Here is a 23,075-nt window from a genome sequence, read left to right on the forward strand (position 1 = left end):
CGGCACTGAAAACCGTGCAAGTCAATGGTGACGGATCCGTTTTGTTATGGAGCCTAAAAAAACGGATCAGTCACCCATTGACTTATAATGCATTTGGTGATGGATCCGTTTTTTTCCGTTTTGATCTCACACAACCGCATCCTAATGGAACGGATGCATTCTGATGTGTAAAATCAAAACGGATCCGTTTAATTCCGGTATTGGGATCCTCTGCCGGATGTGTGAAAGTAGCCCAAGACTGTAAAACACGATAATCTGATCAGTAGATCAGTAGATCAGTGGAGACACATTGGTTCGGAGACCACAGTGCTTTTATGTTTTTCCCACACAACAAGGTGAAGATTTAGTTTGGCTGTGGACATGTTATTCTAGAAGAACGCCTTGTTCAAGGACTGACCTGTCCTGGAAATCTTAATCTAGATCAGTGGTTCTCAAAGTGAGTCCATTTTCGATGGAACATTATGGGTAACATGAGAACCTTGGATCTGGACTGGCATTGATTGCTTTACATGTCATTACATTCAATTCAACTTTGTTCTTTTTTTTTTTTTATGGTGAAATAAAATATTAATCATTCCAAGTCTGGTTGTATTAAATTAAACTGACAGTTTGTGTCTGTGTGTGTATATTATATATATACACATCACTATACCATAAAAAAAATATATCAGGGGTACTAGCCAGTAAATCCCTTCCCTGTACAGGGAAAATGACTACCTGCTTCCTGGCACTGGCTCCCTGCGATCTTCTGCTGGGCTCCATCCATGTCCACATCCGATTTGACATCGCCACAGCCAATCACTGGCCGTGGTGGTGACTGGCTCCCCTTACATAATGACAAATGGTCACGTGACACAATGGGGTCCGGTCTCTGCTGCGGCCAGTGATTGCGGTGATGTCAAATCGGACATTGACAAAGATGGAAGGAGCTAGAGCCTGCGTTTACAGATCTGGACGAAGGGGGGGGGATGGCTATTCTTTAAAGGGCCCATATGCCCAGGCCCCTCACACACAATGTACTTACCTCGCTCCCCGGCACCCGCATTGCTTCTGAAGCCCGCACAGTCGCTGCTGCATCTCCCCGTCGCACAAATAAAAACATGTAATGGGGGGGGGGGCAGCCAATAGCAGGCCGCAACAGGGACAAGACTCCCTAGCGTCACCCATCACCGCCTCCTATTGGCTGCCCCCCGAAGCTGGATGTTTTCATCTGCGCAACAGGGAGATGCAGCAGCGGCTGTGAGGGCTTGAGAAGCGAGGTAAGTACATTGTGTGTGAGGTGCCCGGGCATATCAGGGGTTGGATAACTCCTTTAAATAAAATAGAAATAAATGGCAGCACTCCCAAAATTGAACCCAGTAAACTTGGGTGGATCTGACTGGGCTTTTTATTTGTAGTGGGGAAGCAACTCCTTCAAATTAGTAACACTGATCCATATAGCTGAGGTGCTCTTCCTTGGTTTTCTCCCTTTGTTCCTTACCCGAAATCCTTATCTCTGTCCAGGTACCATAGTACAGATCTGATATCCAGGGAGTGAAGATTTGCTCCTCATTCTCACGGTCTGAACAAAGTCCAGGTAGATTTCTTGGTGTGTGCCAAAGGGCTCATGAACACGAACGTGTGCCGGCCGGATGCATGCACAGGCAGGACCGTGGGTCCGCCGCATGCGGATCGCGGACCTATTCACTTGAATGGGGTCCGCATCCGACTGTCTGCACTACTTTTTTGCGGTGTGAAGGCACGGACTGAGAACCCATGAGAGCACTTTATAGTGCTTCCGTGGGCTTCCGATCCGTGCCCCTGTTCCGCACCCCATATCCTGGATTGCAGACCCATTCAAGTGAATGGGTCCGCATCCGTGATGCGGGGTGCACACGGCTGGTGCCCATGTATTGCGGACCCGCTGATTGCGGGCCGAAATACAGCCACGGCCGTGTGCATGAGCCCTAACCGGGAGGCCACTTTTGAAAGAAACCCAGGCATAGACCTAAGTACCAGACAGATAGATCTCTAGTACAGCTCTGCAGAAGAGGGCTTGGATCTCACTGCCGGCAAATAAACCACTAAAGTAAGGTTAAAAAACAAAGAAGTTAATAGGAGCTAGGTAAGCTGCAAGCACAGCGAGTGACATTGTTTCCATAAACTCCAGCCACCACTTAAAAGGTTATTCTCATCTCAGCCCCCTCATCACAAATTCTGGTAGTAGCTGCAGAATAACTGAATTCAAAAGAACATTAAAGAAAGCCCAATTGGGAGAAATTGTCATTAATTCCAAGGGATAGTCCTTCTGCGCTACTAAACAGAGCCAGGCCTCTGTTCATCTTGCCACTACTGATGGAAATCTGGTGTCAGGAATCAGCCCTTTTTTGAAGGTTCATCAGAAGATGTTTGTGCCATCTGATCTAGAGTTTTTTTTTTCCATTTGTGGGATATCTAATCTAAACAAAATGGTCTGAAGCTTTGCAATCTAGTCCTTCATGAGACCCCCTTATCAGTTGAAAAATCCAGCTGAAGACAGGCTACATCCCCAGACTATAGGGACCACTACATGGCAATAACTGTGGCTAGATGTGTGGCATAGAATTTTAGATTTACAAGGCAGGTATCACCCAAAAACTCCAAGGCCATTTATAACATATTTTCAAGGTCTCGTTTGGTACACCCTCTTGCATACTACTAGTTAATTGACTTAGTTGACAAAATTATCAGAGTATATGCCAACATAATAGACATTAAGGAAACTTTGCAGACATTAGGGGCCACGGGCAGACTGGGGGCTTAACGTGGCCCTGGAAAAAAAAAACGAAAAGTGGCCTCATGTTGTAGGCGGTTCCAAATTGGCAGCAGGAGGGGAAACACAAGTAGGCAGGGCCAATACACGTAGGCAGAGACAACAGAAGCAGGCATAACCTAGTGCAGCACAAAATACTACCCCAGCATAACAGAAAACCTGGTAAAAACCCAAATTCCCTTACGTCCTACCAGCAGCACAGATGGGGTTAACTGCCCCTGTGGACTGGTAGGACCGGCGGAATTTTTAATGAGCCCAAGAACCAATAAACGATCTTCAGCTCCCTGAAAGGGAGGAGATCGCCCCCCAGCCCACCGTGTTTTTTTCTGTCCTCTGGACAGGTGGACTGGCGGTGTCGCTCCCCCTCTGGGAGCTGAAGAGTTCTAGGGGCTATTTTTCTTAAATCTAAAGTTTGCTCTATGGCCTCTTATTGCCTTTATTATAGGCTGGTCGGCGTTCTATTTGGGGTACCGTCAGGGTGAGGGGTGTCCCCTCCCCTCTCCTTGTATCCAGCTTGGTATCCCGTCCTCCCTCGCCGCATGTGAGCGGCGCTATGGCCGTCGGGTGCCGCTGGGGTACTGTCGGGGAGGGGGGTGTTCCCTCCCCTCTTCTTACAATCGAGTGCTGCGGTATCCCGTCCGTTCTCTCGCCGCATGTTGCGGCGCTATGGGCGCCGCCATCTCCGGAAGTGACGCGCACTAGGTGCGCTACGTCACTTCCGGTTTTTTCATAGCGATGCCGTGAGGGTAAAACCTCACTGCTTCTATTAAAAGCTTTCTCCCTTTCTCTCCCTGGGATCCAGGATTAGGTGGGGGAGACATTTAGGGCTTGCTGAGCCTGTTTAGGCTCTGTTTATCCCTCTGGGCTAATTACGATTGAGGCCCCGCCCATGGGGCGGGGCTTCCTCCTCTTAAGCGCCCAGAGCCTGTCAGTCAGTGCTCTGGTTGCGTCGCTTTCACAAGTTAGCTCCAGAGTTCCCTGTGCCTTGAGATATTTTGTATTGCTTGGCTTGGGATTGTGGTTTCCTCTTTTACAGCTCTATTTCTGCTAGTGCTGGTGGGCCCCCATAAGGTCTTGTTTCTCCACCTCCAGGTAAAATTGTAGGTGTTATGACCTGTGTTCTTTCTAATTACAGAACTATGGCTTCCCCTAAGGATCCGGATCAGCGTAAAGCTGGGGCCAAGAGGAAGCATCTGGCGTGTTACGAATGCAACACCCCCTTAGATGACAGCTGTCCGTACTCTAGATGTGAGAGTTGTCGCACGGCATCCACGGAACCCACGATGCAGGAAATGTTTCAGTGGACGAAGACATACGTGGACGACTCCATTAAGGGAGTGGTGCGGCTGCTGAATGAGAGGCTACCAGGACCCTCTCAGACTCCCATGGAGGTCGTCGCACCGGTCGAAAGACCTACCCCCTGTTCTCCAGGGTCTTCTTCTTCTGAGGAAGAAGAATCTACTTCTTGCTTTTTTCCTCCAGAAAAGACGCAGAAGTTACTTAAGTCCATCAGGTCGGGTGACCATGATGTTGACATGGGGGAGTCCTCCGATCCCGCCGGACGGACACAGCGTGTCTTTAGAGCGGATGAGACCCTTCTCTCCGTGATGCGCACGGAATGGAGAAAGCCTGAGAAGGGTCCAGTTCTCACTAGAAAATTCAAACTGATGTACCCGATGGCTAAACCCTTGGTGGAATCGTGGGGTTCCGTTCCCAGGGTGGACATGGCTATTGCCAAGTTGTCCCGGCGCACTCTAGTTCCTGCAGACGATGGGTCTAGTCTGCAGGACCCTCTAGATCGGAGGGTAGAGTGCACCCTTAGGAGGAGTTACGTGGCGGCTGCTGCCTCCGCATCAACTTCTATTGCGGCCACGGAGGTAGCCGCCTATTTACGCTCTAAACTTAACAGTATCCAGACGGACGTTGATCAGAGTGTATCAAGGGATGATATCCTGGCAGCCTTCAAGTCGGCCAATCTGGCCATGGACTTCCTGGTCGATTCTACCCAGATGCAGCTGAAGCTGGCCGCCAAAACTATGGCCCTAGTTTCGGCTGCCCGCAGACCACTCTGGCTGAAGCCTTGGATCGCGGATAACGCGTCCAAGTTCAATCTTTGTGGGCTCCCCTTCGAACCGGATAGGCTATTCGGGTCCTAATTGGACAAGATAATGGAGGGGCTCTCCGATAAAAAGGGGAAGAGCCTCCCCCAGCAGCCCTTTCGGGGACGCCCCAGACAGGAGAAGAAAGGCGGAGGTCGTCCAGGGCAGCAGTCTAGGCGCAGAGATTGGGGGGGACCATCTCGTAAATATTCGAGACGCTCCCGTAAACCCACCAGGGAGGCAAAGCCCTCCTGACTATGGGCCTCTTCGAGGCTCTTGGATAAGCCCTGCTGCCCCTGCAGTATCTCCCCTAGATTTTCCCGTACCCCTCCCCCAGATTCCCGTGGGGGGTCGTCTTACCCATTTCAAAGACTCTTGGAGCCGGTTGATTGCAGACCCCTGGGTCCAGGACATAGTTTCCCTCGGGTACCGGGTAGATCTTATCTCTCTCCCCCCAGAGAGATTCATCACCACACGAAACTTCGGGTCTGCCAAACAAGTGGTCCTAGAAGCTTACATTCAGGACTACATTTCCAAGGGAGCCCTAGAGGAGGTGCCGGCAGGGGAGAGGGGCCTAGGGATTTATTCACCGGTGTTCCTGGTTCCCAAAAAGACGGGAGATCTCCGGATGATCATCGACTTGAGATTTCTCAATCGATTTATAAGGAAAACAAGGTTTCGCATGGAAACCATAAGGTCAGTCAGCCATATCCTCAACCCTGGGGATGTCATGGCTACTCTGGACCTCAAAGATGCGTATCTTCACATTCCGATCCATTCCGCGTCCCGGAAACTCCTCAGGATCGCGGTCCAGATATCAGGGGTTCGCAGGCACTTTCAGTTCGCCGCGCTTCCCTTCGGAATCTCTTCTGCCCCCCTTATCTTCACCAAGGTGGTGGTGTCGGTGGTGGCAGCTTTGAGACTTCAAGGACTGACTATTATTCCTTATCTGGACGATTGGCTTTTCATAGCCTCTTCAGTTCCGATCCTTACCCACCATCTTCAGGTCGCAATCTCTTTTCTCTTCCGCCTAGGCTGGATTATCAACTGGCAGAAGTCGAATGTGAGCCCATCAACTTCAATCCATTACTTAGGATTCGTGGTCGACTCTGTGGAGATGTCCCTCCGGTTGACTCCAGAAAGGAGAGCGCGGATTCAGGACCTGGCAAAGGTCCTTTATGTCCCTCGTCGAGTCTCTATCCGGACTCTCATGAAGATGCTGGGGCTCATGTCAGCGGCTGCGGATGCGGTCCCTTGGGCGCTATGGCACCTCCGTCCTCTTCAGTCGGAGGTCTTACACCTATGGAACGGCAGCCCTGCGGGGCTAGATTCCCTGTGCTCCCTGTCCGGTCAAACCCGAAATTCCCTCAGATGGTGGTTTCAGCTACCAGCAGGGAAGTCTATGACCCAACCAGCTTGGGTCATATTGACTACAGACGCGTCCCTTGTAGGCTGGGGCGCTCACCTGGACGGATCCCCAATTCAGGGATCTTGGTCTCCTCTGGAGCGGCATCTTTCCTCCAATCTTCGCGAGATGCGAGCTATCCGGCTAGCCCTCCTTCACTTTGCGCCTTCAGATCCGGGGCAAAGCAGTGAAAGTCCAGTCAGACAATATGACTGCAGTTCTCTATATAAACAAACAGGGAGGCACAAGATCATTGCCCCTTCTGTCAGAGATCGGGGTGATTCTTCGGTGGGCAGAGCTGAACCTTTCCCATCTATCTGCCGTTCATATTCGAGGCTCCCTCAATATGATAGCGGACCGCTTAAGTCGAGGATTACCGACCATGGAGTGGTCTCTGCATCCGGAGATCTTCAGGCAGCTAGTTCACAGATGGGGTATGCCAGAAGTGGATCTCATGGCAACCAGGTTCAACGCCAAGGTGATGAGGTTCTGTTCCCTCTACAGGGAAGACAACCCCCTGGCGATAGATGCTCTGTCAATACCGTGGAGGTTCGGGCTGGCTTACATCTTCCCTCCCTTTTCCATGATACCGAGGGTATTGATGAAAATCCGTCAGGATCAGGCCTCGGTAATAGCCATCATACCATTTTGGCCCAGAAGATCCTGGTTTACCCAACTCATTCAGATGAGTCGGGGACAATATTGGAGACTCCCCCCGGAGCAGACCCTGGTGTCGTGGGACACTCACCTCTGCCCAGATCTGCACAGGTTCAACCTGACAGCCTGGAGGTTGATCAGTCCCTTCCCAATATAGAAGGGCTTTCCGAGTCGGTCCTGAGAACTTTGTCGCATTCCCGAGCAGAGTCTACAAAGAAGGCCTACTCCAGGATCATGAGAATCTTCGTGGCATGGTGTGATTCCAGACAGGTGGCGTCCGCAGATCCGCCCCTTCCTGCGATACTTCAATTTCTTCAAGATGGATTAGATAGAGGCCTATCTCCAGCTACCTTGAAAGTACAGGTTTGTGCCATCTCGGCCTGTCTCAACAGGCCACATTCTCGGGACCCACTCATCAAACGCTTCCTGAAGGGAGCTGAAAGACTAAAGCCTACTATACTGAAACCTATCCCCCAGTGGGATCTTTCAGTAGTGCTCAGGGGGCTAGCATCTCCCCCCTTCGAGCCCTTGGAGGAGGTAAATTTCAAATATTTGACTTTAAAGATGGTCTTTCTTCTGGCTATAGCTTCAGCCAAAAGAATTTCTGAATTGCAGGCTTTCTCTGCAGTTCACCCGTACATTATTTTTCTACAGGATAGAGTACTCCTGAAGTTTTTACCATACTTCAGGCCTAAGGTGCCTACTTTCCAGAATATCAATCAGGTAATCTCTTTACCAGTTTTGTTTACAGCCTCCTCCTCTGATACTCCAGCTAGAGACCCGCTGGATATTTCAAGATGCCTCCAGATCTATGTGGATAGATCTAGAGAATTCAGGATAGACGAGAATCTCCTTATCCTGTTTGCCGGTAAGTCTAAAGGCCATAAAGCGTCTAAAGCTACCATTAGTCGCTGGATCAAGGAGGCCATTATGGAAGCTTTCGTCTCCCAATCCCTAGATCCTCCGGAGTTTGTGAGAGCCCATTCTACTAGGGCTGTCTCCACCTCGGTTGCGGAGAGAAGACTCCTCCCCTTAGAGTTGATCTGTAAGGCGGCCTCCTGGAGCTCTGAGTCAACCTTCATCTCCCATTATAGGATAGATGCTAGGATGGCAGAGTTTTTGGCTTTTGGGCAGACTGTTCTTAGTTCTGCCAGGCATGAGGACCCTCCCTAGGGGATTCTTCTTGCTATCTCCCCATCTGTGCTGCTGGTAGGACGTAAGGGAATCGTTAATTTCTAACGATAATTTGTTTTCCCTTAGTCCTAACAGCAGCACACAAATATCCCACCCTAAAATACATTATGCTTGTTAAAAACACGGTGGGCTGGGGGGCGATCTCCTCCCTTTCAGGGAGCTGAAGATCGTTTATTGGTTCTTGGTCTCATTAAAAATTCCGCCGGTCCTACCAGTCCACAGGGGCAGTTAACCCCATCTGTGCTGCTGTTAGGACTAAGGGAAAACAAATTATCGTTAGAAATTAACGATAATCCAATCCCCCCAAAAAAGAGCCAACCTTAATACAAACAGAAAAACAGTACCAAATAGCACAGTGCAACACAAAATACTGCCTAAGCAGAAGCAAATAATACAGTGCAGCACAAAATACTGCTGAACAGTATTCAACTGTCTCACCGTCCTGAGGCTGGTGATACAGTTAAGTTCAGGAGGGCACCTGCAGCTGCAGGCCAGGTGCATAAGTGCCTGATGGTGCTTAGTGCTTTAGATCATTATGTTCAAGGCTGGTGTCCATGAAGAGGGCTCGGGTGGCCAATCCACCCCTGTTAGGCTGGGTTCACACGAGCGTGTCCGGATTAGTTCCGGATGCGTCCCGGTGTGTTGCGGCAAACCCGCGCGAGTAGGAATGCAATTGCAGTCAGTTTTGACTGCGATTGCGTTCCGATGTTCAGTTTTTATCGTGCGTGTGCAATGTGTTTTGCACGCGCGTGATAAAAAACCGACTGTGGTACCCAGACCCGAACTTCTTCACAGAAGTTCAGGTTTGGGATTGGTGTTGTGTAGATGTTATTATTTTCCCTTATAACATGGTTATAAGGGAAAATAATAGCATTCTGAAAACAGAATGCATAGTAGGTGATCAGTTGAGGGTTAAAAAAAATTAAAAAAATTAACTCACCTTCTCCGTTTGTTCGCGTAAGTCCCGGTCTCTTCTTTACTTCTCAAAAGATGAACTATGGGCTAAAGGACCTTTGGTGACGTCAGATCACATGCTCCAATCACATGGTCCATCACCGCGGTGATGGACCATGTGATTGGAGCATGTGATCTTACGTCATCAAAGGTCCTTTAGCCCATAGTTCATCTTTTTAAAGAACTAAAGACCGGGAGAACTACGCGAACAAGAGGACAAGGTGAGTTAATTTTTTTTATTTTTTAACCCTCAATTGACCTTCTACTAAGCATTCTGTATTCAGAATGCTATTATTTTCCCTTATAACCATGTTATAAGGGAAAATAATACAGTGTATAGACAGTCACCTAGCAACCGTGCGTGCGGATGCATGCGATTTTCACGCAACCCCATTCACTTCTATGGGGCCTGCGTTGCGTGAAAAACGCAGAATATAGAGCATGCTGCGATTTTCACGCAACGCATAAGTGATGCGTGAAAATCATCGCTCATCTGAACAGCCCCATTGAAATGAATGGGTCCAGATTCAGTGCGGGTGCAATGCGTTCACCTACCGCATTGCACCCGCGCGGAAATCTCGCCCGTGTGAACGCAGCCTTAGGGGCGCAATGCACGTGCACCGACCGTGGGACAGCTGCATGGGGATCGTGGACCCATTCACTTAAATGTGTCCGCGATCCGTTCGTTCCTCAAAAAGATAGAGCAAGTTCTTTCTCTTTGCGGTGCGGAGGCAAGGAACGGAACCTCAGGAAGCACTCCGTTCCGTTATTCCGGTCCGCACCGTTCCGCATCTCCGGATTTGCGGACCCATTCGTTAATGGGTCCGCATCCGTGATGCGTAATGCACACGGAACAGTGCTCGTGTATTGCGGATCCGTAAATGCGGTCCACAATACGGCAACGGGCAACACACGTTCGTGTGAATGAGCCCTAAGGGACATGCCCCCTGAGCTGTGATAGGGAGATACAGAAGAAAGTACACACCCATGATAAATGTTACACCAGCTTTAAATATGCGTCGTTTCAGCAGAGGAATTAGAGAAATGAATGGGGGAGTTAGATCCATGTCAGGGACACTGACAAGTTCTAGCTTCGTTAGAAAGAGATTGTCATGTACTATTTGATATCTGATTTTCATTTTTTGCATGGGATACCTCCTTTAAACAGTTGTCCACTTTCATATCTGTAAGGGGGTAAGACTGTACAGAAAGCATCTTTTTGACTCTGAGTAATATTCATGGCTAGAAGGATTCTGGCGGACACAGTTCACACAAGAGGCAACTGGGTTAGTGGGGCAACTAGCACCTGGTTACAACAGCCTTTCAATGAGATTAACAGGCTCATTCAGATGCAACCGGCTGTATAGGTACACTATTGCTTCAAACTGAATCTGCCACCACAAAATGCAATCTGCAGCAGCATGTCATACAGCAGGAGAAGCTGAGAAGATAATACAGGTATATAGTTTTGTGGTAAAACATTCAGTAAAACTTGTAATTTATACATTTAAATCCCTGCTATTTTTGACTTCACTGTACACGGGGGAGGTGTTATCAGTGATTGATAGCATTCTCTGTGTAAGTGTGTATACATAGATAGGCGTCAGTCACTGATAGCTGTACAGAAATCTAGTAACTATAACATGAAATATTATTACACTCCAGAAATACATCCAGGCCTCTCTTGAACTCTTTTAGTGAACTCCCCATCACCACCTCCTCAGGCAGAGAGTTCCATAGTCTCACTGCTCTTACCGTAAAGAACCATCTTCTATGTTGGTGTACAAACCTTATTTTCTCTAGACGTAGATGATTTACGCTTGTCATGCTGCCAGTCCTGGGTATGAATAGATACAGATTGGTATTAAGTCATCCCCCTGCCATCTTGTTTTCTATATACAAACAAACAATAGGGCCGGCATAGATGCGGCTAGTGCCGCATCTATGTATAGCAAACCCACAAAGAAAGCACTAGGCCAAAATATAAATAAAAACATTAATTTATTGAGAAAATTCCTAAAGTATATTTAAGAAACATTGCAGAGGGACACACACAAGTGCAGTAATACTAAAGGTCCTTTTACACGGGACTATTCAGCAGCAGATTGTCAGGAAGGAAGCGCCTGCTCGCTGCACAACATGATCTGCTGCAGGCAAACAACAATTTTTGTGACTGCATGAATTATCTATGAGTAAACGGCGGCACTTCTGATGCTAGAAATACTAAAATACATAAACCCAAAAAAACAGAAACCCTGTTTCAATATTACGATACAGCTTAAAGGGATTCTGTCACCAGGTTTGACCCCTGTCAGCTAAACATATGCTGATGTTCAGGGCCTCATCAGGATTCCTAATGTGGGCTTATAAATGTCATCTGTGGGCTTATTTAGCTAAAAAACAGCTTTTACTAACCTGTCAGTCAAACAAATAAGGTGCCCAAGGGGATGTGAAGAGATGCCAGGTGACGGCCGCACCCGCCGCCTTCGTGCCCAGCGCCGCCTTTCCAGACTTCTGCGCCGCCTCCTAATCCTCTGTGCTACCTCTCGCTCTCCCTCCCTCCCCCCTCCTCCTGCTGCTGTAAGATCTCGCGCATACAGGGGTTGAGCGAAGTGCCGGGCGCATGCGCACTTCGCTGGAGGAAGCCAAATGGAGAAGTCCGCACGGGCGCATCAGGCAGAGGCCTGTGTGCACACGCGAGATCTTACAGCAGGAGGAGGGGGGAGGGAGGGAGAGCGAGAGGCGGCACAGAGGATTAGGAGGCGGCGCAGAAGTCCGGAAAGGCGGCGCTGGGCAAGAACGGCGGCGGGTGCGGCCGGCACCTGGCATCGCTTCACATCCCCTTGGGCACCTTATTTGTTTGACTGACAGGTTAGTAAAAGCTGTTTTTTTAGCTAAATAAGCCCACAGATGACATTTAGAAGCACACATTAGGAATCCTGATGAGGCCCTGAACATCAGCATATGTTTAGCTGACAGGGTTGAAAACTGGTGACAGAATCCCTTTAAAGTGCAAAAGTAGGATAAAACATTTAAATACATAATAAAAATATAAATATATCATAGTGCATATATCAAAACATAATAGATAAAAAATGCACTTAATTTAAAAATGCATAAGGCATGTGCTTTTTTGATAATACAAAACATCCATAGTGATATATTACACAACACAAAAATAAATAAATAACGATACAAAGTAGAAAATAAAATTAAAAGAAAATATAAAGTACGGTATATCCACTGACCATCTTCACAGGCTTGTTCTTGTTATTTTAGCGCCACCTTCTGGATCCCATGAGAAAGATATCCAAAATCAGTCATAGAATATTATATATGCTGGTGGATCTACAAAAACTATAACCAATGTACATTACAAAAATTCATAATCAAAAACTACAGAGGCCCATCAAAAACATTGTACAAATTCACCAACAAACTGACACATAGAAAAGGAATAAAACTTTTATCCTCATTCAGGCCATTAGGTACAACTTATTGAGAGTGAATATCCATTTTGATTCCATCTGAGCCAATCTCAGTATAAATTCCTATGCACTGAGCTCCCCCTAGTGGAGGCAGACAGTTTGATAATACACATTAAGGGAAGCTGCAGACATAGAGCTTTATAGAGATACCTTATTTATGAAACACCTGATCCAGTTTTTCCAACGCAGAAATTGGATAAAGTGGGTGAGGCGGGAGTGACTTTGTTTATTACATATATTTTTTAATAAAATGTATTCTGTGTAATAAAAAAAACACCTAAATTTGTCATAAATCTTGGGTATCACACTTTGCGTTTCACATTGGCTGAAAGTGATCAACGCAAACATACTAGGAAACTAGGTGGTTTTTCTATGGGCCCCATGAGATCTGCGCACGCCCCTGTCTATGTCCTTTTCAGTGCACCCTTATTTGCCTTGTTCTTTTATCATATTTGCATTTGCAGATGCTGACTTACCTGGTTGCTGCATAAACTTATTTTAACCTAACGTATTAAAAATGCATCGCAAAATATAAAATTATACACAATATGTAAATTTGTTCACTATAATCTATTAGCCTGTACTGACTACATAATCTATGTGTGCAATGATAACAAATGTGGCCAAATAAAAGTTCTATTTGGTTGGAGGATGAGCCTGAAGGATCATTTCCTCTGGTGTGCCACAGTGTGATACTGGGCCCCCAGTAGGCTATGGTTGATATATCATGGATCTGAAAAAAAAACACAGATGCATAATTTGTGTCATGTTATGTCATGATTAGAGAGGTCACGAACATAAAATTTTCCATTCGCGAATGGGCGAACCGGGCGAACCGCCATAGACTTCAATAGGCGGAAAATTACGTAGTTGACGCAGAGTTTGGTTTTAATCTATAAAGGGCATAAATCACCTAAATTTCCTAAATTGTTTGGAATAACGTGCTTTAAAACATCCAGTGTGTGTATACGATCAGGTATGATGTTGTATCGATCAGGGAGTGTAAGGGTTACGCCCGCTTCACAGTGACAGACCAAACTCCCCGTTTAAGGCACCGCAAACAACCGCAAACAGTCCATTTGCACAACCGCAAACTCCCCATTTGCACAAGGTTGGATACCAAGCTAGCCATGTCCCGTTCCTTGTCCTCACTGACGTCATTGAAGGTCTCTTCCTCCACCGAGCCACGTACAACACCAAGGGTCCCCGAAAGGTGACAACAAGCCCCCTGGGACGCCTGCTGTGGTTGGTCTTCCACCTCCTCAAAGCCACCTTCCTCCTCTGACTCCTCTTCTTCAGACTCCTCTCTCTGCGTTGCCGCAGGTCCAGCAATCGACGACGACAAAGCTGCTTCTGGTGGTGATGGTGACCACAACTCTTCCTCTTCATGCTCATCTACGGCCTGATCCAGCACTTCGCAGGGCACGCTCCAGAAAAAAGGCATATGGGATGAGGTTGATGATGTTGCCTTGGGTTTGACTGACCAGGTTTGTCACCTCCGCAAAAGGACGCATGAGCCTACAGCCATTGTGCATGAGCGTTCAGTAACGCGGCCAAAAAATACCCAGCTCTGCAGAGGCTGTCCTAGCACCCCGGTCATACAAATACTCGTTGACGGCTTTTTCTTGTTGGAGCAGGTGGTCGAACATTAGGAGTGTTGAATTCCAACGTGTCGGGCTGTCGCAAATCAAGCGCCTCACTGGCACGTTGTTTCGCCGCTGAATATCGGAAAAGTGCGCCATGGCCGTGTAGGAACGCCTGAAGTGGCCACACACCTTCCTGGCCTGCTTGAGGACGTCCTGCAAGCCTGGGTATTTATGCACAAAGAGTTGTACGATCAGATTCAACACATGTGCCATGCACGGCACATGTGTCAACTTGCCCAAATTCAATGCCGCCAACAAATTGCTTCCGTTGTCACACACCACTTTGCCGATCTCCAGTTGGTGCGGGGTCAGCCACTGATCCACCTGTGCGTTCAGGGTGGACAGGAGTGTTGGTCCGGTGTGACTCTCTGCTTTCAGGCAAGTCAACCCCAAGACGGCGTGACACTGTCGTATCCGGGATGTGGAATAGCCCCTGGGGAGCTGGGGGGGTGCCGTTGATGTGGAGCAAGACGCAGCAGCAGAAGAGGACTCAGCCGAGGAGGTTAGCGAAGAGGATGGAGTAGGAGGAGTAGAGGAGATGGCAGCAGGCCTGCCTGCAAGTCGTGGCGGTGTCACCAACTCCTCTGCAGAGCCACGCATTCAATGCTTGGCAGCCGTCAGCAGGTTTACCCAATACGCAGTGTAGGTGATATACCTGCCCTGACCGTGCTTTGCACACCAGGTATCAGTGGTCAGATGGACCCTTGCCCCAACACTGTGTGCCAGACATGCCATGACTTCCTTTTCCACAATAGAGTACAGGTTGGGGATTGCCTTTTGTGAATTTTTTTTACGGCCGGGTACCTTCCACTGCGGTGTCCCAATAGCTACAAATTTTTTAAAGGCCTCAGACTCCACTAGCTTGTATGGTAAAAGCTGGCGGGCTAAGAGTTCCAACAAGCCAGCTGTCAGACGCCGGGCAAGGGGGTGACTGTGACATTGGCTTCTTACGCTCAAACATTTCCTTGACAGACACCTGACTGTGGGCAGATGAGCAGGAACTGCTGAAGGTGAGAGGCGGAGTGGCGGGTGGTTGAGAGGGGGCAAGGAGGACAGCAGTGGTTGACATGGCTTAAGATGCTGGACCAGGAGGAGGATGGTGGCTTTGAGTTTCTGTGCTGCTTGTACTCATCATGTGTTGATCCCATAGGCGTTTGTGATGTGAGATCATGTGCCTTCGCAAAGCAGTAGTACCTAGGTGGGTGTTGGACTTCCCACGACTCAGTTTCTTTTGGCACAGGTTGCAAATGGCATCGCTGTTATCAGAGGCAGACACACAAAAAAAATGCCACACTGCTGAGCTTTACAATGACGGCATTCTGGTGGTGGCAACAGCATGCGTTGATTGGCGTGCTGTCTGGCTGACCCCGGGTGCCGATACATGCTGTCTGACTGTGCCACTAGTTCCTTCCGACGACCTCCCCCTGCTTTCAACTCGTCTCCTCCTCCTCTCTGTCTCCCCATCTGAACTTTCCCCCTGTTCTTCTCTTCGAGCGGGCACCCACGTGACATCCACGGACACATCGTCAGCATCAACCGCTTCACTTGTATCTGACAACTCAGCAAAGGAAGCAGCAGCGGGTACAACATCATCATCATCACACCGTACGTCCATGTGTGTAATGCTGCCTGACTGAGACATATCCCTGTTATCTACATCCTCTGGCAATAATGGTTGCGCATCACTCATTTCTTCCAACTGATGTGTAAATAACTCCTCTGACAGATCAAGTGAAGCGGCTGTGGTGCTAGTGTTGGTGGTGGCGGCGGCGGGCGGGCGAGTGGTAACTTGAGAGGTGCCCGAAGCTGAGCTGGAGGAGGATGGTGTGTCAAGGTTCCGAGTGGAAGCTGTAGAAGATTGGGTGTCCTGTGTAAGCTAGTCAACTATGTCCTCAGAACTTTTTGAGTTCAGGGTATGTGGCCTCTGAACACTGGGCATTATTCTAGGGCCAAAGGAAATCACAGCACCACAACCACGACGGCCCCTGCGGGTGGCCTGCCTCTGCCTGTCATTTTTTTTTAGATTAGTGGTACTATGCGTGCAAGGTTCTGTGCCACCCGATATGAGTGGTGGGCAGTGGGCACAGTACAGTCTGTGGGCCTGACACTCACTGGCAGGCAACTGCAATTATATTACAGAGAAAAAATTAAATGACTTTTTTATCTGCAAGGTACTGTGCCACCCGATATGAGTGGTGGGCACTGGCAGTGGGCACAGTACAGTCAGTGGGCCTGACACACACTGGCAGGCAACTGCAATTATATTACAGAGAAAAAATTAAATGACTTTTTTATCTGCAAGGTACTGTGCCACCCGATATGAGTGGTGTGCACACAGTACAGTCTGTGGGCCTGTGGCCTCTCACACACAGGCAGGCAACTGCAATATATATATATATATATATATATATATATATATACACACTGCTCAAAAAAATAAAGGGAACACAAAAATAACACATCCTAGATCTGAATTAATTAAATATTCTTCTGAAATACTTTGTTCTTTACATAGTTGAATGTGCTGACAACAAAATCACACAAAAAAAAAAATGGAAATCAAATTCTTTAACCCATGGAGGTCTGGATTTGGAGTCACCCTCAAAATTAAAGTGGAAAAACACACTACAGGCTGATCCAACTTTGATGTAATGTCCTTAAAACAAGTCAAAATGAGGCTCAGTAGTGTGTGTGGCCTCCACGTGCCTGTATGACCTCCCTACAACGCCTGTGCATGCTCCTGATGAGGTGGCGGACGGTCTCCTGAGGGATCTCCTCCTAGACCTGGACTAAAGCATCTGCCAACTCCTGGACAGTCTGTGGTGCAACGTGACATTGGTGGATAGAGCGAGACATGATTTCCCAGATGTGCTCAATTGGATTCAGGTCTGGGGAACGGGCGGGCCAGTCCATAGCATCAATGCCTTCGTCTTGCAGGAACTGCTGACACACTCCAGCCACATGAGGTCTAGCATTGTCTTGCATTAGGAGGAACCTAGGACCAACCGCACCAGCATATAGTCTCACAAGGGGTCTGAGGATCTCATCTCGGTACCTAATGGCAGTCAGGCTACCTCTGGCGAGCACATGGAGGGCTGTGCGGCCCTCCAAAGAAATGCCACCCCACACCATTACTGACCCAATGCCAAACCGGTCATGCTGGAGGATGTTGCAGGCAGCAGAACGTTCTCCACAGCGTCTCCAGACTCTGTCACGTCTGTCACATGTGCTCAGTGTGAACCTGCTTTCATCTGTGAAGAGCACAGGGCGCCAGTGGCGAATTTGCCAATCTTGGTGTTTTCTGGCAAATGCCAAACGTCCTGCACGGTGTTGGGCTGTAAGCACAACCCCCACCTGTGGACGTCGGGCCCTCATATCACCCTTATGGAGTCTGTTTCTGACCATTTGAGCAGACACATGCACATTTGTGGCCTGCTGGAGGTCATTTTGCAGGGCTCTGGCAGTGCTCCTCCTGTTCCTCCTTGCACAAAGGCGGAGGTAGCGGTCCTGCTGCTGGGTTGTTGCCCTCCTCCACGTCTCCTGATGTACTGGCCTGTCTCCTGGTAGCGCCTCCATGCTCTGGACACTACGCTGACAGACACAGCAAACCTTCTTGCCACAGCTCGCATTGATGTGCCATCCTGGATAAGCTGCACTACCTGAGCCACTTGTGTGGGTTGTAGACTCCGTCTCATGCTACCACTAGAGTGAAAGCACCGCCAGCATTCAAAAGTGACCAAAACATCAGCCAGGAAGCATAGGAACTGAGAAGTGGTCAGGTCACCACCTGCAGAACCACTCCTTTATTGGGGGTGTCTGGCTATTTGCCTATAATTTCCACCTGTTGTCTATCCCATTTGCACAACAGCATGTGAAATTGATTGTCACTCAGTGTTGCTTCCTAAGTGGACAGATTGATTTCACAGAAGTGTGATTGACTTGGAGTTACATTGTGTTGTTTAAGTGTTCCCTTTATTTTTTTGAGCAGTGTATATATATATATAAAAAAAAAAAAAGCAGACTGATGTACCAGCCCTAAAAAGGGCTTTTTGGGGTGCTGTTAGGACGCTGTCCTTACAGAAGATGAGTATTTGAGGACTGTAGTGGACACAGAACACTGGCCTTGCTAACGATTTCCCTATTAATTCAGCAGCAGCAGCACTCTCCCTGCTCTAACTAACACTGCAGCTTCAGAATGAATCTAAGATGGATGCTGTCCTTGCTTTTTGATAGGAGGTGGGAGGGTCTCGGAGGGAGGGTATGCTGATTGGCTGGAATGTGTCTGCTGACTGTGAGGTACAGGGTCAAAGTTTGCTCAATGATGACGTATAGGGGGCGACCAAACATCGCATATGTTCGCCCGCCGCGGTGAACGTGAACAAGCGATGTTCGCCGGGAACTGTTCGCCGGCGAATAGTTCGGGACATCTCTAGTCTTAATCGCATGCATTCACTTATCACCAGGGGCGTAACTAGAAAAGACTGGGCCCCCATAGCAAATTTTTGATTGCCCCCAATCAGCTTCCCCACAACCCACCTTCAAACGGCTAGTCCAGTGCTGGACAGGAGGAGGAGTTAATAGGTTACTTTACAGTATGCCATCTGGGCCCTGTATTCACCCTTAGTGCCCCAACATAATACTGTAGAATGTCTCCTTAGTGCCCCATATAGTAATCATGCCCTCTTTGTACTCCCACACAGTAGAATGCTCCCTTAGTTTACCCACACTGTAGTTATGCACCTTAGCGCATCTACACAGTAGAAAGTCCCCTCAGTGCCCCATATAGCAGTCATGCCCCCTTTGTGTGCCCACGCAGTAGAAAGGCCTCTTACTGCTCCACACATTAGTTATGCCCCCTTAGTTCCCCCACACAGTAGTTAAGCCCTCTTAGTGCCCCACATAGTAGTTATGCCACCTTAGTGTCCCCACACAGTAGAATGTCCCCTTTGTGACAACATATAGTAGTCATACCCCCTTTGTGCCACTACATAGTAGAATGTCCTCTTTGTGCCCCCACAAAGAGTCCTCTTATACCCTCTTAGCACTCCCATGGTAGTTGTGCCCCCAAACAGTAAAATTCTCACTTGGGGGAAAAAGGGGGCAAAGGGTAGTTTTGCACCCTTAGTGCCCCCGTGCCAATAGTGCTGCTTCCTTGCAGTAGTTATGCCCCTGTTGCATTAATAAAAAAATAAAAAAATGTAATACTCACTTAGCCCTGTTCCCTCGATGAACAGAGCACAATCTGCTCTCCCCATCAGGCGCGATGCAGTGATGTTCTCATGCCTGCTGGGCTGAGTAGAAGAGAGCACAGGGCAAGGGTTGTGGGTTCTTCTACTCAGCCTAGCAGGTGCGATGATGTCACTACATCTGGCGTGCTGAGAAAGGCATAGCTGGGCAATGAGGCATGGACTGTAGTGGAGGATGGACATAGTAGTCAGACTCGGGCCCAAGTCTAGGCTACTGTATCTGTCATCCATTACAGCCCAGGTGTCACTGCCTGCCCTGTGAGAGATATGAGAAGATCAGATATACTTGCAGCACGTGAGTCTATCTGACAGGTCTTTCTGTGTTTCCTTTCTGTTTGTTGTGGGCAGGATCCCACCTCTCCACAGGTTCTGCTCGTTAGCTGTTTAGAGGCTCTATTTAAGTCCGCCTCTTACTGCTGACTTTGAGGTTGATATTTTCCTTCTGGAGTTCTATACTGGTTGTTTGTGGATCCTCTACTTCCCGCTCATCTCAAGCTAAGTCCTCCTGTTTTCTCCTTTGTGTGTGTGTGTTGTTTCTAGGTCTCAGGGAGACGCTGGTCCCTTCACGGTGGAAGGTACCAGCTGTCTCATTCTCCACTCCCTAAGTTAGGGTTTGCAACAGTGTCAGCAGGGCTTAGGTTCCAGCGTATGAGTTTGTTTACCATCAGGACTTGCTCATACTGTCAGCAGTCAGGGAGAGGCTCAGTGTCAAGGTGGGGAGTGGGGGAAACTCCCCACCGTACAATGTCACCAAATACTAGGCCATAGACAGGGAAAAGGGAGCTGGTCACCTCCTAAAGCTTCCCTAAAATAGCCCTAGTCTCCTGGCTGTATGAGCCGCCTTCAATGGTAAGGGGGCTCATACCCACGAACCTAGAAGTCTAGGAATCCCTGCATCGCCCTCAACATCGTGACAGGGCAGAGACCTCCTGTTCATCCATCACCACGGATGAAAGGCATCTCCAGTGGCCCAGTAGCTGACAGGGAGAAAGTCAATGCAGCAACTGCACAGCAGGTAAGAAAACAGTGTAACAACTGAACATCAAACACTTACCTGCCGCAGCAAAGATGGAAAAATACCAAAACAACCTGGACCCCCATGCGGACACCAATGCAAGGTGGCTCCATAGGCCGCGACACTCAGGGATTGTTAGGAGGTTACCATTCCCTCCTCCCTAGCTTTGGGGCCTAGTCTGTTTACCTGTTGCTGTTTGTTTACTTGGTGTTCCTCTTATCCCCACTTGCCGGACATTATCAACCGCCCCTACCGTCAATATTTTCCTTGCTTTGTGCAGATATGGATACTGTTAATGCACTGGTGGATCGCATGCAGGGATTATCTTTGGAGGTAGCTGACCTCCGTAATTCAGTTGCACAGTTTCAGAATTCTCAGGTGTCTGGTTCCGTTAGTGGGTCCCAGGGCAGTCTTGAACCTAAAGTCGCCCTCCCAGATAGGTTTTCTGGGGGAGTGATAATTTTGTTTGGTTCAGAGAATCTTGTAAACTGTATTTTCGACTGCGTCCGCTCTCCTCTGGGGAAGAAAATCAAAGAGTGGGGATTATTATTTTTCTGCTGAAAGGTGATGCTCAGTCCTGGGCCTTTTTTTCTACCGATCGGTTCCCAATCCCTCCGATTGGTGGATGAATTTTTCAGAGCCCTGGGCCTTATTTATGATGACCAAGACCGGGTTCCTCTGGCCGAATCTAAGTTGCGTAGTTTGAGTCAGGGAGAACATTCTGCAGAGTCATATTGCTCTGAATTCAGGAGATGGGCGACTGATTCGGAGTGGAATCACCCAGCACTCCATAGTCAATTCTGCCAAGGGCTGTCTGAGAGACTAAAAGACACCCTGGCATTCGACGGAAACCCTGATTCTTTGCAGGCAGCTATGTCCCTGGCCGTACGGATTGATAGACGACTGGGAGAGAGGTGCAAGGTTCCCCTCACTCGGAATGCACTACCATATGGGGAAACAGCCTCTTCTGTCCCATGGGGTACAGAGACACTCAAGCTCATGTCTGGTGATGAGCCTATGCAATTGGGACAGGTCTCTTCATGCCCTGGTAATAGGAACTTCAGGGTTCAGAGAAGACTTTGTTTCTTCTGTGGTAAAGAAGGACATTTTATTAACATCCTTTTATTAAACCTCAAGGTGAAAAAGAAGAAAAAAAAAGGTTGTAACTAATGGGTCTAGTTCTCTTACTCTTTGCAGTGTGGGTGGGGAGTTGGAGAAGGTATTTTTGTCTTTTACCGATAGCACCCGATTTCTCCTGCCTGCCATGGTGGCGCTAGACTCCGAAAATATTGAATTGGAAGTATTTGTTGACAGTGGGTCAGGGGTTAACCTTGTGGACTATCAGTTCGTTCAGTCAAGGTTTTAAAACAAGCGCATTAAACAAGGGGATATCTGTGTTTGCTATTGATTCCGCCACTCTCTCGCAAAAGTGTCTGACTCATATGGTGCATGATATTCATTTGAGGGTGGGTGATTCCCATGTTGAGTCCATTTCTTGTTTTGTACTGAAGGGTTTGCCTGCCCCTCTAGTGCTAGGTTTACCATGGTTGACCAGATATAATCCTACCATAGATTGACAAGCAAGACAGATCAGTAATTGGAGTGATTTCTCGGCGAGTCACTTTCTGTGGTATCCACTAAAGTGTTACCCCCATTTCTTTCTGATTTTTCTGACGTATTCTCTGAGGGTGGAGATCAGGAGTTACCCCCTCACCGAGAGTATGATTGTCCGGTCAACCTTATTCCTGGAGCTAAATTGCCAAAGTCTCGGTTGTATAATCTTTCCCAACCCGAAAGAGTAGCTATGCGAGAGTATATTACCGAGAGTTTGGCAAACGGACATATTAGACCATCTAAGTCATCGGTGGCTTCCGGCTTCTTTTTTGTTAAAAAAAAAAGATGGGACCCTTAGACCGTGTTTAGACTTCCGGAAGCTAAATCGTATCACTGTCCGTGATCCTTATCCCCTTACCTTGATCCCAGATTTATTCGATCAGATTGTCGGAGCCAAGGTGTTTTCCAAGTTAAATTTAAGAGGGGCTTATAATCTGATAAAAATCAGGGAAGGGGACGAATGGAAGACGGCCTTTAATACCCCTGAGGGTCACTTCGAGAACTTGGTCATGCCCTTTGGGTTGACTAATGCCCCGGCGGTCTTTCAGCACTTTATCAATGACATTTTTTATCATTTGGTGGGGAGGTTTGTTGTTATTTACCTCGATGACATACTAATTTACTCGCCTGATATGGAAACTCATCAGGATCATTTAAGACAAGTATTACTGATCCTCCGGGAGAATAAGTTATATGCTAAGTTAGAAAAATGTTTGCTTTCTGTTCAGGAGCTGCAGTTTCTGGGTTACCTGCTTTCTTCTTCAGGTTTTCGTATGGATCCCGAAAAGGTCCGTGCAGTATTGGACTGGGATCAACCTGAGAATCAGATAGCGCTGATGCGGTTTTTGGGGTTTACTAATTACTACAGAAATTTATCCTGAATTATTCTACTGTTGTCAAGCCTTTGACCGATATGACCTAGAAAGATGTGGATTTCTCAGTCTGGTCTGAAGAGGCATTACATGC

General features: G+C 48.1%; 1 long non-coding RNA gene across 1 annotated transcript; it reads left to right on the forward strand.

Moving 5' to 3' along the window:
* The first annotated feature begins 378 nt into the window (after nt 1–378).
* On the forward strand, nt 379–23,075 carry LOC120990095. The gene is made up of 3 exons (XR_005776370.1): nt 379–511; nt 18,180–18,186; nt 23,065–23,075. It is a non-coding gene; the product is annotated as an uncharacterized LOC120990095 (long non-coding RNA).

Source organism: Bufo bufo, chromosome 2, assembly GCF_905171765.1.
Source record: "Bufo bufo chromosome 2, aBufBuf1.1, whole genome shotgun sequence".
NCBI classification, from domain to species: domain Eukaryota; kingdom Metazoa; phylum Chordata; class Amphibia; order Anura; family Bufonidae; genus Bufo; species Bufo bufo.